Genomic DNA, 8,871 nt, shown 5'->3' with positions numbered 1-8,871 from the left:
AACAACATTATTTATTTAATGGATACCTTGTAACACGTCCTACACGGCATTGTTATTATCATAAAAGTTGAGAAATAAGATGCTACCGTATCTCCTGTTATTTATTAGATAGGTTTAACTGACATATTAATATTTACATTCAAATGGAAAACTATACGTATTTCTTCGTCCTCCTGTGTCGTACTTAGTTATCTGCGTCCTGTAAGTTGAAACGGACACAATGTCAGAAATTAAAGTAACGAAAGAAAACGTGTGGCAATATTGCGAAAAAGTGTCGGATTATGAAGCAAAATGCAGAATTTGCAGACAAAAATATATTTACGTCGATCCAAAATTTCGTGAACATACAAAAGGTAGACATCCTGAAATATTCAAATACGAAGAAACATGTAAAGGAAGACAAGAATGGCCATGGATATGCTTCAAGTACAACGATACTTCGACCTCACAATGTCTTCTCTGTCGTCAAAATTTTCAACCTGATTTTCAATCTTTAGCATCTCATTTACACCAGAAGCATTTTAACGAAGTAAAGAATTACGTACTTCACGCTTGGATATGGAAATATTTTAAGAAAAGTAGTGATTTCCAATTGAAATGTAACGAGTGTTCCGGCAAATATAGTATACTTCTCAATAAGAATTTAAGTAATCATATAGTAATTAATCATTCGGAAGAATTAAGATATGCGCAAGAAACACGCAACGTAGTTCATTCGTCAATATCCGTTTGCAATTCAAAGGTTATTGAAGTTAAAAACAACATGTGGGAATATTATTCAAAATTGCCGAATTTTCGAGCAAGATGCAATTCGCAAAATTGCACTTTTGAATGTCATTATATTTCTTATGTACTTCTTCTCATGCACATAGACGAAAAGCATAAAGCAATCTTGGAATGGGAAAATGAACACAAAGATCAAAAACCATGGATATATTTTAAGTATTCGTTTGAATATATTTCCGATAAAGAGATACTATACTCAGAATGTCTCATATGTGATGAATTCTTTCTGGTTGATCGTGAATCTATAACGACACATCTGTTACAGAAGCATTCTGAGGAAGAACTACGTAATTTTATAGATAACCCTTGGATGATGAAATATTTTATACAAAGTGATGACACTACAGAGTTCAAGTGTACTATTTGTTGCAAAAAGATACCCATTCATATTAATTCTGTATTGTCTGATCATATAATTGAAAGTCATCCGGAAAAATTGCACTTGAATATCTCCACAAAAAATAAGGAAAAACTGAGCCAAAATTATACATTACAGGATTTTCAAGCCAAGTGCCAATTTTGCAACTTTCAATCTTGTTACGTCAATACAACAAACTTTACTAAACACGTAAAAAAAGAGCATAAAGAAACATACAATCACGAAGCAGCACACGAACACACATATCCATGGATGTACTTCACGTATTCTACTTCATATTACTTACAATGTCGTTTCTGTAATAAAGTTGTTGAGTGTATTTATGATTTTTTAACAATGCACTTGGACGATCATTCTTTTGAGTCTTTTCTTAACACATCATTTCGCAAGAGTGGCTGGGAAAGGAAATACTATACACAAAGTAGTGATTTTGAGGTGCAATGTAATATTTGTCGCAGCAAAATATCTCTTAACATTCCGTTATGGTATTTCGATTGTCACATTGCAACTACACATCCGAACAGGCTGACAAGTACACAGAGAACGCATGACATAGCTGGACCCTCAGGAAGCCAACGAAACTGAAGAAAACAGGTGACAATTTGTTTTATTAATATTATTGTTAATATTTATGTGTACAATTAATCTTTTACTTTTTTAAATCGCATTTGATTTAATAAATGTGTAGTGAAAAAACCAATAACCAGACAATTTGTTTTTCATAAATATTAAATTATTTACATAGATTTATCCAGAGTTTAACAATGGGAGTGATGGTAACAACGTTTAAGTAGGACTACAATCGACGAAAGCTATCCTAATTTAAGAAATCTAAAGTACACGAGAAAAATGACTTAATTCTGAAAATAGATAATTCAAAAAACACATGGTTTAAGAGATTGATAATGATTTAAAAAGATTTGTTTTAAAACTTTTGTATTATAACATTATGTTATATCATTTATTAATTTTTGATTTCCTTCGTTAATAACACAATGATTATTTAATTACTTATCAGTTATATTCGATAATCAATTAGTTTTTTTAAGGTTTACTAACATGTTTTTTTAATTATTCATTTTTAATATATTTGTATGGATTAAAACTACTTAAAGTAATTTTTAATCTTATGTTTGTTTAAAAATGTATAGTTATTTGAAGATTAAAAGATAAGTTAAACTTAGTTAAGTTAATTAAGATAAAAGAAGTTAATTAAAAGATAGGAATAAAAGTAAGAATAATAGGAATAATAGTAAAAAAACTTTATAAAACGTTAATAAAATTAAACATTTTACATATAAAATGTAAGAATATATATAAATAGTGTGCGAATTCTTTAAAGTATTACAAACATCTAAAAAATTGTGCCACTTTATTATTTTTATATAATGCACGTTTAAAAAATTTTTATATATTCAGCTAAATAGCGTAAGAATTGTTTGCATGTTTATTTAGTTTCCGTCACTTGAGTTTTACTTATAAAAATGACACGTATTTGGATAATTTGCGCGCATGTAATAATTTAAATTCATAATTAGAAGAATAATATTAAACTTAAACTTAATAGAAACTTGAATAAATGCCAAATGATAATGTGATAAAATTTATACTTATAAAATACAATTCAATAATTATACAGCAAAAATGTGTTTCAATTACATTATGCTAATATTCCGCTCATAAAAACTTTTTTTTTTAATGTTAGACTACAAAGAATAAATTTATTTCCGTACGTAATTTAATTTAAATTACGTACGTCATTTAAAATAAATTTGTTTCTATTTTCTGTTGTGTTTTTATTTCTTTAATTTTATGTAATTAAAAATTTTTACAATTACTGTAAGTTTCAAAATATATAACATTTTTTGCAATATAAAAAAAATCTATGTTATCTTTTCTTCAATATTTCCAGTTATATTTCGCTTTAAAGTACTGCAAAGGTTGATTTTTCAGAAACTCACTTTCTGCGCAACATTTAATTATTCTCATTTATAGAAAATGTGGAATGGCATTTTCAAATCTATTAAACGCTTCTTAATTCAATAGACTGCTTCGTAAACATAAACGTTATTTGATTAAATTTTTCGATTATAGACGACAGTGATAATATAATTGCATTTCGTTTATACAGATTTGCAAAAGATAAGATCTTCTGTTTTCTAGTAAGGGTCCGCGTAAATTTACACTGTAGTAAAATTTAACAAATTTAGATAAATAAAATGTAAAAGTAAATTATTAATAACTGTCGAAAGTCGAGAAAATTACGTACTTTATTTTTTAATTGTTATTTTTGTAAACTTGCTGAAATGTTTTAAAATAATGAGTTGCAGTTACGTTAAAGTTATATTTTCTAACAAAGCGCTCTAATATTAAGATATAAACTATACTTGTTACTTTGTTTATTAATCTGATTTATCCATTTTAAAGCAAAGATAAAAGAAGAAAAAGTAGGACATGATGAAACATTATATATGTAATATTCTTACATGCTTTTAATAACAAATCATTAATGTATGTACTTGTTACGGATATCTCGCACGCGACTTTGAAATGAAGTGACATCGTCAAACTCGTTTCAATAATTTATTAAGAAAGCTGTTTGAAAAATGCTGTAGAAAATTATAGACATAATTTTCATTTTTTTTCCGATAAAGAATTAATAATTAAAACCTTAGTCACTTTTTTTGATACTATCCAATAGGATAAAAATGTTTTAAAATATTTTTGAAAATGTTGCCAAATAAAATGTTTACTATAGGTTATAAAATAATACAGACATTTCTGTATAACTGATATGTTTATTATACATTCACCCGATAGCAGCACGTGATTATAGTAATCAGTAGCGGACTGATTAATGTTTTAGAACATAAAAAAAGGAATACGTGAAACAATACTGCTAGATTAGTTAAAGATAAACGTACACCAGAAAAAAGGTAAAGCGAAAGTAAAGTCAGTCAATAGTTTTTACAACCACTAAATAAAATAATAGAACGCCCTCTATATAGAGTTACTCAGTATGGTTACTAATAGATCTGAGCGCGCCACGCTTAATTCTAACATAAAACATATTTTTGCGTAATTTGTAACGAATTATAGCGACTACAGTAATGGACATCTGCAAGATGCATGGAGAATGACTGCCGAGTCGAGGTACGAAACGTTTGATCAGCATATCACTGAGATACAGGACGATGACTACTGTACATTAGTGTAACTGCGAGAGTGTAAAAGCGAAGAAAGCAATACGCACTACACGATCGTAAAGTTTTATATTCGCAAAGACAGACACATCTCGAAATTTTTGTATTTAAAATTTAATACGAACAAATACCCCTTTTCGATGATATAATATATATTTTTTATTTTCTCGGAGTAAACTTTAATGAGTCGTTCGCACACATCGAGCTTTCCATGATCAAGGCTGTCTCAAGTCAATGTTATTAGCTTGTGTTTACAAGCCACTTTTTATGATGACCAACAGCGGTTGTCGAGATTCGCGACGTCTCTTTGACGATCATTAAAGACTGTTTCTAGAATACTCCACAAAATAATATTTGCCAAAATAATTATACAATGAAATTCAGCACGAGATGCATCAAGTGCAACAATGATTTAATGTGATGCTCTTATTGATGCTTTTTTATATCAGAATTAGTGATTCTAATAGTCGGAATTGTAGTTATCTTATTTCGGTCCAAATACAAAGATTAATTTATATATAGTATATAATATTTGTATAAAAAAGTCGTACAATTTTTTGTAATAGAAAAATTTTCCGAAAAATGATCACAATAAAAATTTTCTTTAGTAAGCTATTTAAAAATGCAAGCGTAATTAAGTAAAAGTTAGTATTTTTTATTTTATTAATTTTTTATTATAAAATAGTAATATTGATATGTTTATGAGAATTTGTAATTATACGAAAAGATCACAATATTAAATCTTTTTTGCAAATATTATTTCTTTATGTCAAAAAAACAAAAAAATCATTACATATGCAAATAAAATGCAACTTGTGAAAAAATTTCAGACAACTGGACGGTCTTCGTCTCTTTCTTTCGTTTTATTGCATGTGTGATAATATTATAAATTATAAATTATAAATAATGTAACAAATTAACAATGACATCAATATATTGCACACAAACCTCATTGCGGAAAAGATGGAATAGCATAGATTGAGACAAATATTTCGTTATTTTTCTTCAAATGTTTTATTCCATATTTTGTTTAAAACATTTTTCAAGTTAGATACTGAACTAAAAATTGCAAATTAAAGAATAAAATTTGTATTTTCAGAACAAAATGCACTAAAATTGAAATCATATAATTGATATGATTTCAATTTTTCGTAAATTTATTTTCTGAAGCATAATCTAATGTGAATCTCGGATGTGACTCATAATACTACAATATGCGGAAATCTTTCATGAGAAAGAATTATAATTTCATGCATTTTTGTTATACAGATAGCAAAATAAGTTCCAACTGTTATCGCATATTTACACTGAAAAAAAAAAATAGTTGAAATAACCATAATTTCACTAAAATTTATAGTAAAAAGTTTCATTGTTTCTCAGAACCATGCGTATAGGGTTATATAACTAGTATTATAGTAGAATTTACTATAAAAAATGAGTATTCCGACTATAATTCGTTTACCATGCAAATATAGTTCAATTTATCATCGATTTTTTTCAATGTATGTTTGCGTTACTTGCAAATAGAATGTAATGTTAATATAACAATGTAAATTAATAAAATTGATTCGTTATTTAGCTCCAAGTTTAATCCAATTTTCTTAGCTTGTTTTTAATTTACGATGTCTGTTTACTTTAATTTCTTTTAAAAATGCAACTTATAATTAAAAAGTAATTTTATCTACTTCTATTTTTACTTTATATCAAAAACTTTAAATAGCGAAAAAGGAAAAAACTTATTAATAAAATTTGTACAAATAAATTGATAATGTTTTAACAGTAAAATTAACAAAATATTTTATAAATTATTAAGAAACTAAATTCCAAGCTAAAATTATATTATTATATTCTATAATATATTGAGACAATATATTAAAGATTCGAAAATAAATGCGCAATTTTATATAGCTGTAATTAATGTAACAATTATTTTTATCAGTGAATTTGGCCAACTACGCGTATTTCTTTGATTGCTATTATTTAATATCGCTACTATTTTATATAAGTAAATAATTAAATATATAATATTTTTGTAAACATTATTTATTTAATGGATACCTTGTAACACGTCCTACACAGCATTGTTATTATCACAAAGGTTAACGAATGAGATGCTACCGTATCTCCTGTTATTTATTAGATACGTTTAACTGACATATTAATATTTACATTGAAATGGAAAATTATACGTATTTCTTCGTCCTCCTGTACCATACTCAGTTATCTCCGACCTGCAAGTTGAAACGGACACAATGTCAAAAATTATAGTAACAAAAGAAAACGTGTGGCAATATTTCGAAAAAGTGTCGGATTACCAAGCAAAATGCAGAATTTGCGCACAAAAATATACTTACATCAAACCAATTTGCCATCAGCATATAAAAATATATCATGTTGAAATATTTTATTACGAAGAAGCATGTAAAGAACGAGACGAATGGATTTGCTTCAAGTACAACGATTCTTCTACCTTACAATGTCTTTTCTGTCGTCAGAATTTTCAATCTGATTTTCAATCTTTAGCATATCATTTACACCAAAAACATGTTAACGAAGTGGAGAATTACGTATTTTACGATTGGACATGGAAATATTGTACGAGAATTAGTGATTTTCAAATAAAATGTACGGTGTGTACGCAGGAATTATATATTGGTTTTCCTCGTTATTTAAATAAACATATAGTAAGTAAACATTCGGAAGAATTGAGAAATGCGCAAGAAACACGCGACATAATTCTTTCGTCAGAATCCGTTATGAATTCAAACATTATGGAAGTTAAAGAAAACATATGGAAATATTATACCAAATTGCCGAATTTTCGAACAAGATGCAAATTGCAAAATTGCAACTATGAATGTAATTATATTTCTTCTTCACACATTTTTATGCATATAGAGAACAAGCATAAAGCAATCTTTAAATGGGAGAACGAACACATCGATCAAAAACCATGGATATATTTTAAGTATTCGTTTGAATATATTTCCGATAAAGAGATACCATACTCAAAATGTCTCATGTGTGGTGAATTCTTCCTGGTTGATTGTGAATCTACAACGACACATCTGTTACAGAAGCATTCTGAGGAAGAACTAAGTAATTTTATAGATAACCCTTGGATGATGAAATATTTTAAAGTAAGTGATGACACTCCAGAGATCAAATGTACTATTTGTTGCAAAAACATAACCATTAATATTTTTCCTTTTGTGCCTAATCATATAATTGAAAATCATCCGAAAGAATTGCATTTTAATATATCTACAAAAGATATGGAAAAACTGCGCAAAAATTATATATTAAAGGATTTTCAAGCAAAATGTCAATTTTGCAACTTTCAATCTTGTTACGTCAATACAATAAACTTTACTGAACACGTGAAAAAAGAACATGAAGAAACATACAATCACGAAGCAGCACACGAACACACATATCCATGGATGTACTTCACGTATTTTACTTCATATTACTTACAATGTCGTTGCTGTGATAATGTTGTTGAGTGTATTTATGATTTTTTAATAACGCACTTGGACAATCATTCTTTTGAGTCTTTTCATAACACATTATTTCGCAAGAGTGGCTGGGAACAGAAATACTATGCACAAAGTAGTGATTTTGAGGTGCAATGTAATATTTGTAGCAGCAAAATATCTCTTAACATTCCGTTATGGTATTTCGATCGTCACATTGCAACTACACATCCGAACAGGCTGACAAGTACACAAAGACCGCATGACATAGCTGGACCCTCAGGAAGCCAACCAAACTGAAGAAAACAGGTGACAATTTGTTTTATTAATATTATTGTTAGTATTTATGTGTACAATTAATCTTTTACTTTTTTAAATCGCATTTAATTTAATAAATATGTAGTGAAAAGAGCAATAACCAGACAATTTGTTTTTCATAAATTTTAAATTATTTACATAGGTTTATCCAGAGTTTAACAATGAGAGTGATGGTAACAGCGTTCAAGTAGGACTACAATCGACGAAAGCAATCCTGATTTAAGAAATCTAAAGTACACAAGAAAAATGACTTAATTCTGAAAATAGATGATTAAAAAAACACATGATTTAAGAGGTTGATAACAATTTTTAAAAAATTGTTTTAAAACTTTTGTATTATAACATTATGTTATATTATTTATTAATTTTTGATTTTCTTGGTTAATAACACAATGATAATTTAATTACTTATCAGTTACATTCGATAATCAATTAGTTTTTTTAATGCTTACTGACATGTTTTTTGAATTATTCATTTTTAATATATTTGTATGGATTAAACTTACTTAAAGTAATTTTTAATCTTATGTTTGTTTAAAAATGTATAATTATTTGAAGATTAAAAGATAAGTTAAACTTAATTAAGTTAATTAAGATAAAAGAAGTTAATTAAAAGATAGGAATAAAAGTGAGAATAATAAGAATAATAGTAAAAAAACTTTATAAGACGTTAATAAAATTAAACATATTATATATATCATGTAAAAAT

At 27.2% G+C, this 8,871-nt stretch overlaps 1 long non-coding RNA gene across 1 annotated transcript; it reads left to right on the top strand.

Annotated features, from left to right (window-relative positions):
• The first annotated feature begins 8,013 nt into the window (after positions 1 to 8,013).
• On the top strand, positions 8,014 to 8,534 carry LOC136998757 (uncharacterized). Its single transcript, XR_010889293.1, has 2 exons — positions 8,014 to 8,153; positions 8,305 to 8,534. It is a non-coding gene; the product is annotated as an uncharacterized lncRNA (long non-coding RNA).
• Positions 8,535 to 8,871: the final 337 nt, after the last annotated feature.

This window comes from Linepithema humile, chromosome 3 (genome assembly GCF_040581485.1).
Source record: "Linepithema humile isolate Giens D197 chromosome 3, Lhum_UNIL_v1.0, whole genome shotgun sequence".
Classification (NCBI taxonomy): domain Eukaryota; kingdom Metazoa; phylum Arthropoda; class Insecta; order Hymenoptera; family Formicidae; genus Linepithema; species Linepithema humile.
This window is presented reverse-complemented; position numbering and strand designations above follow the sequence as displayed.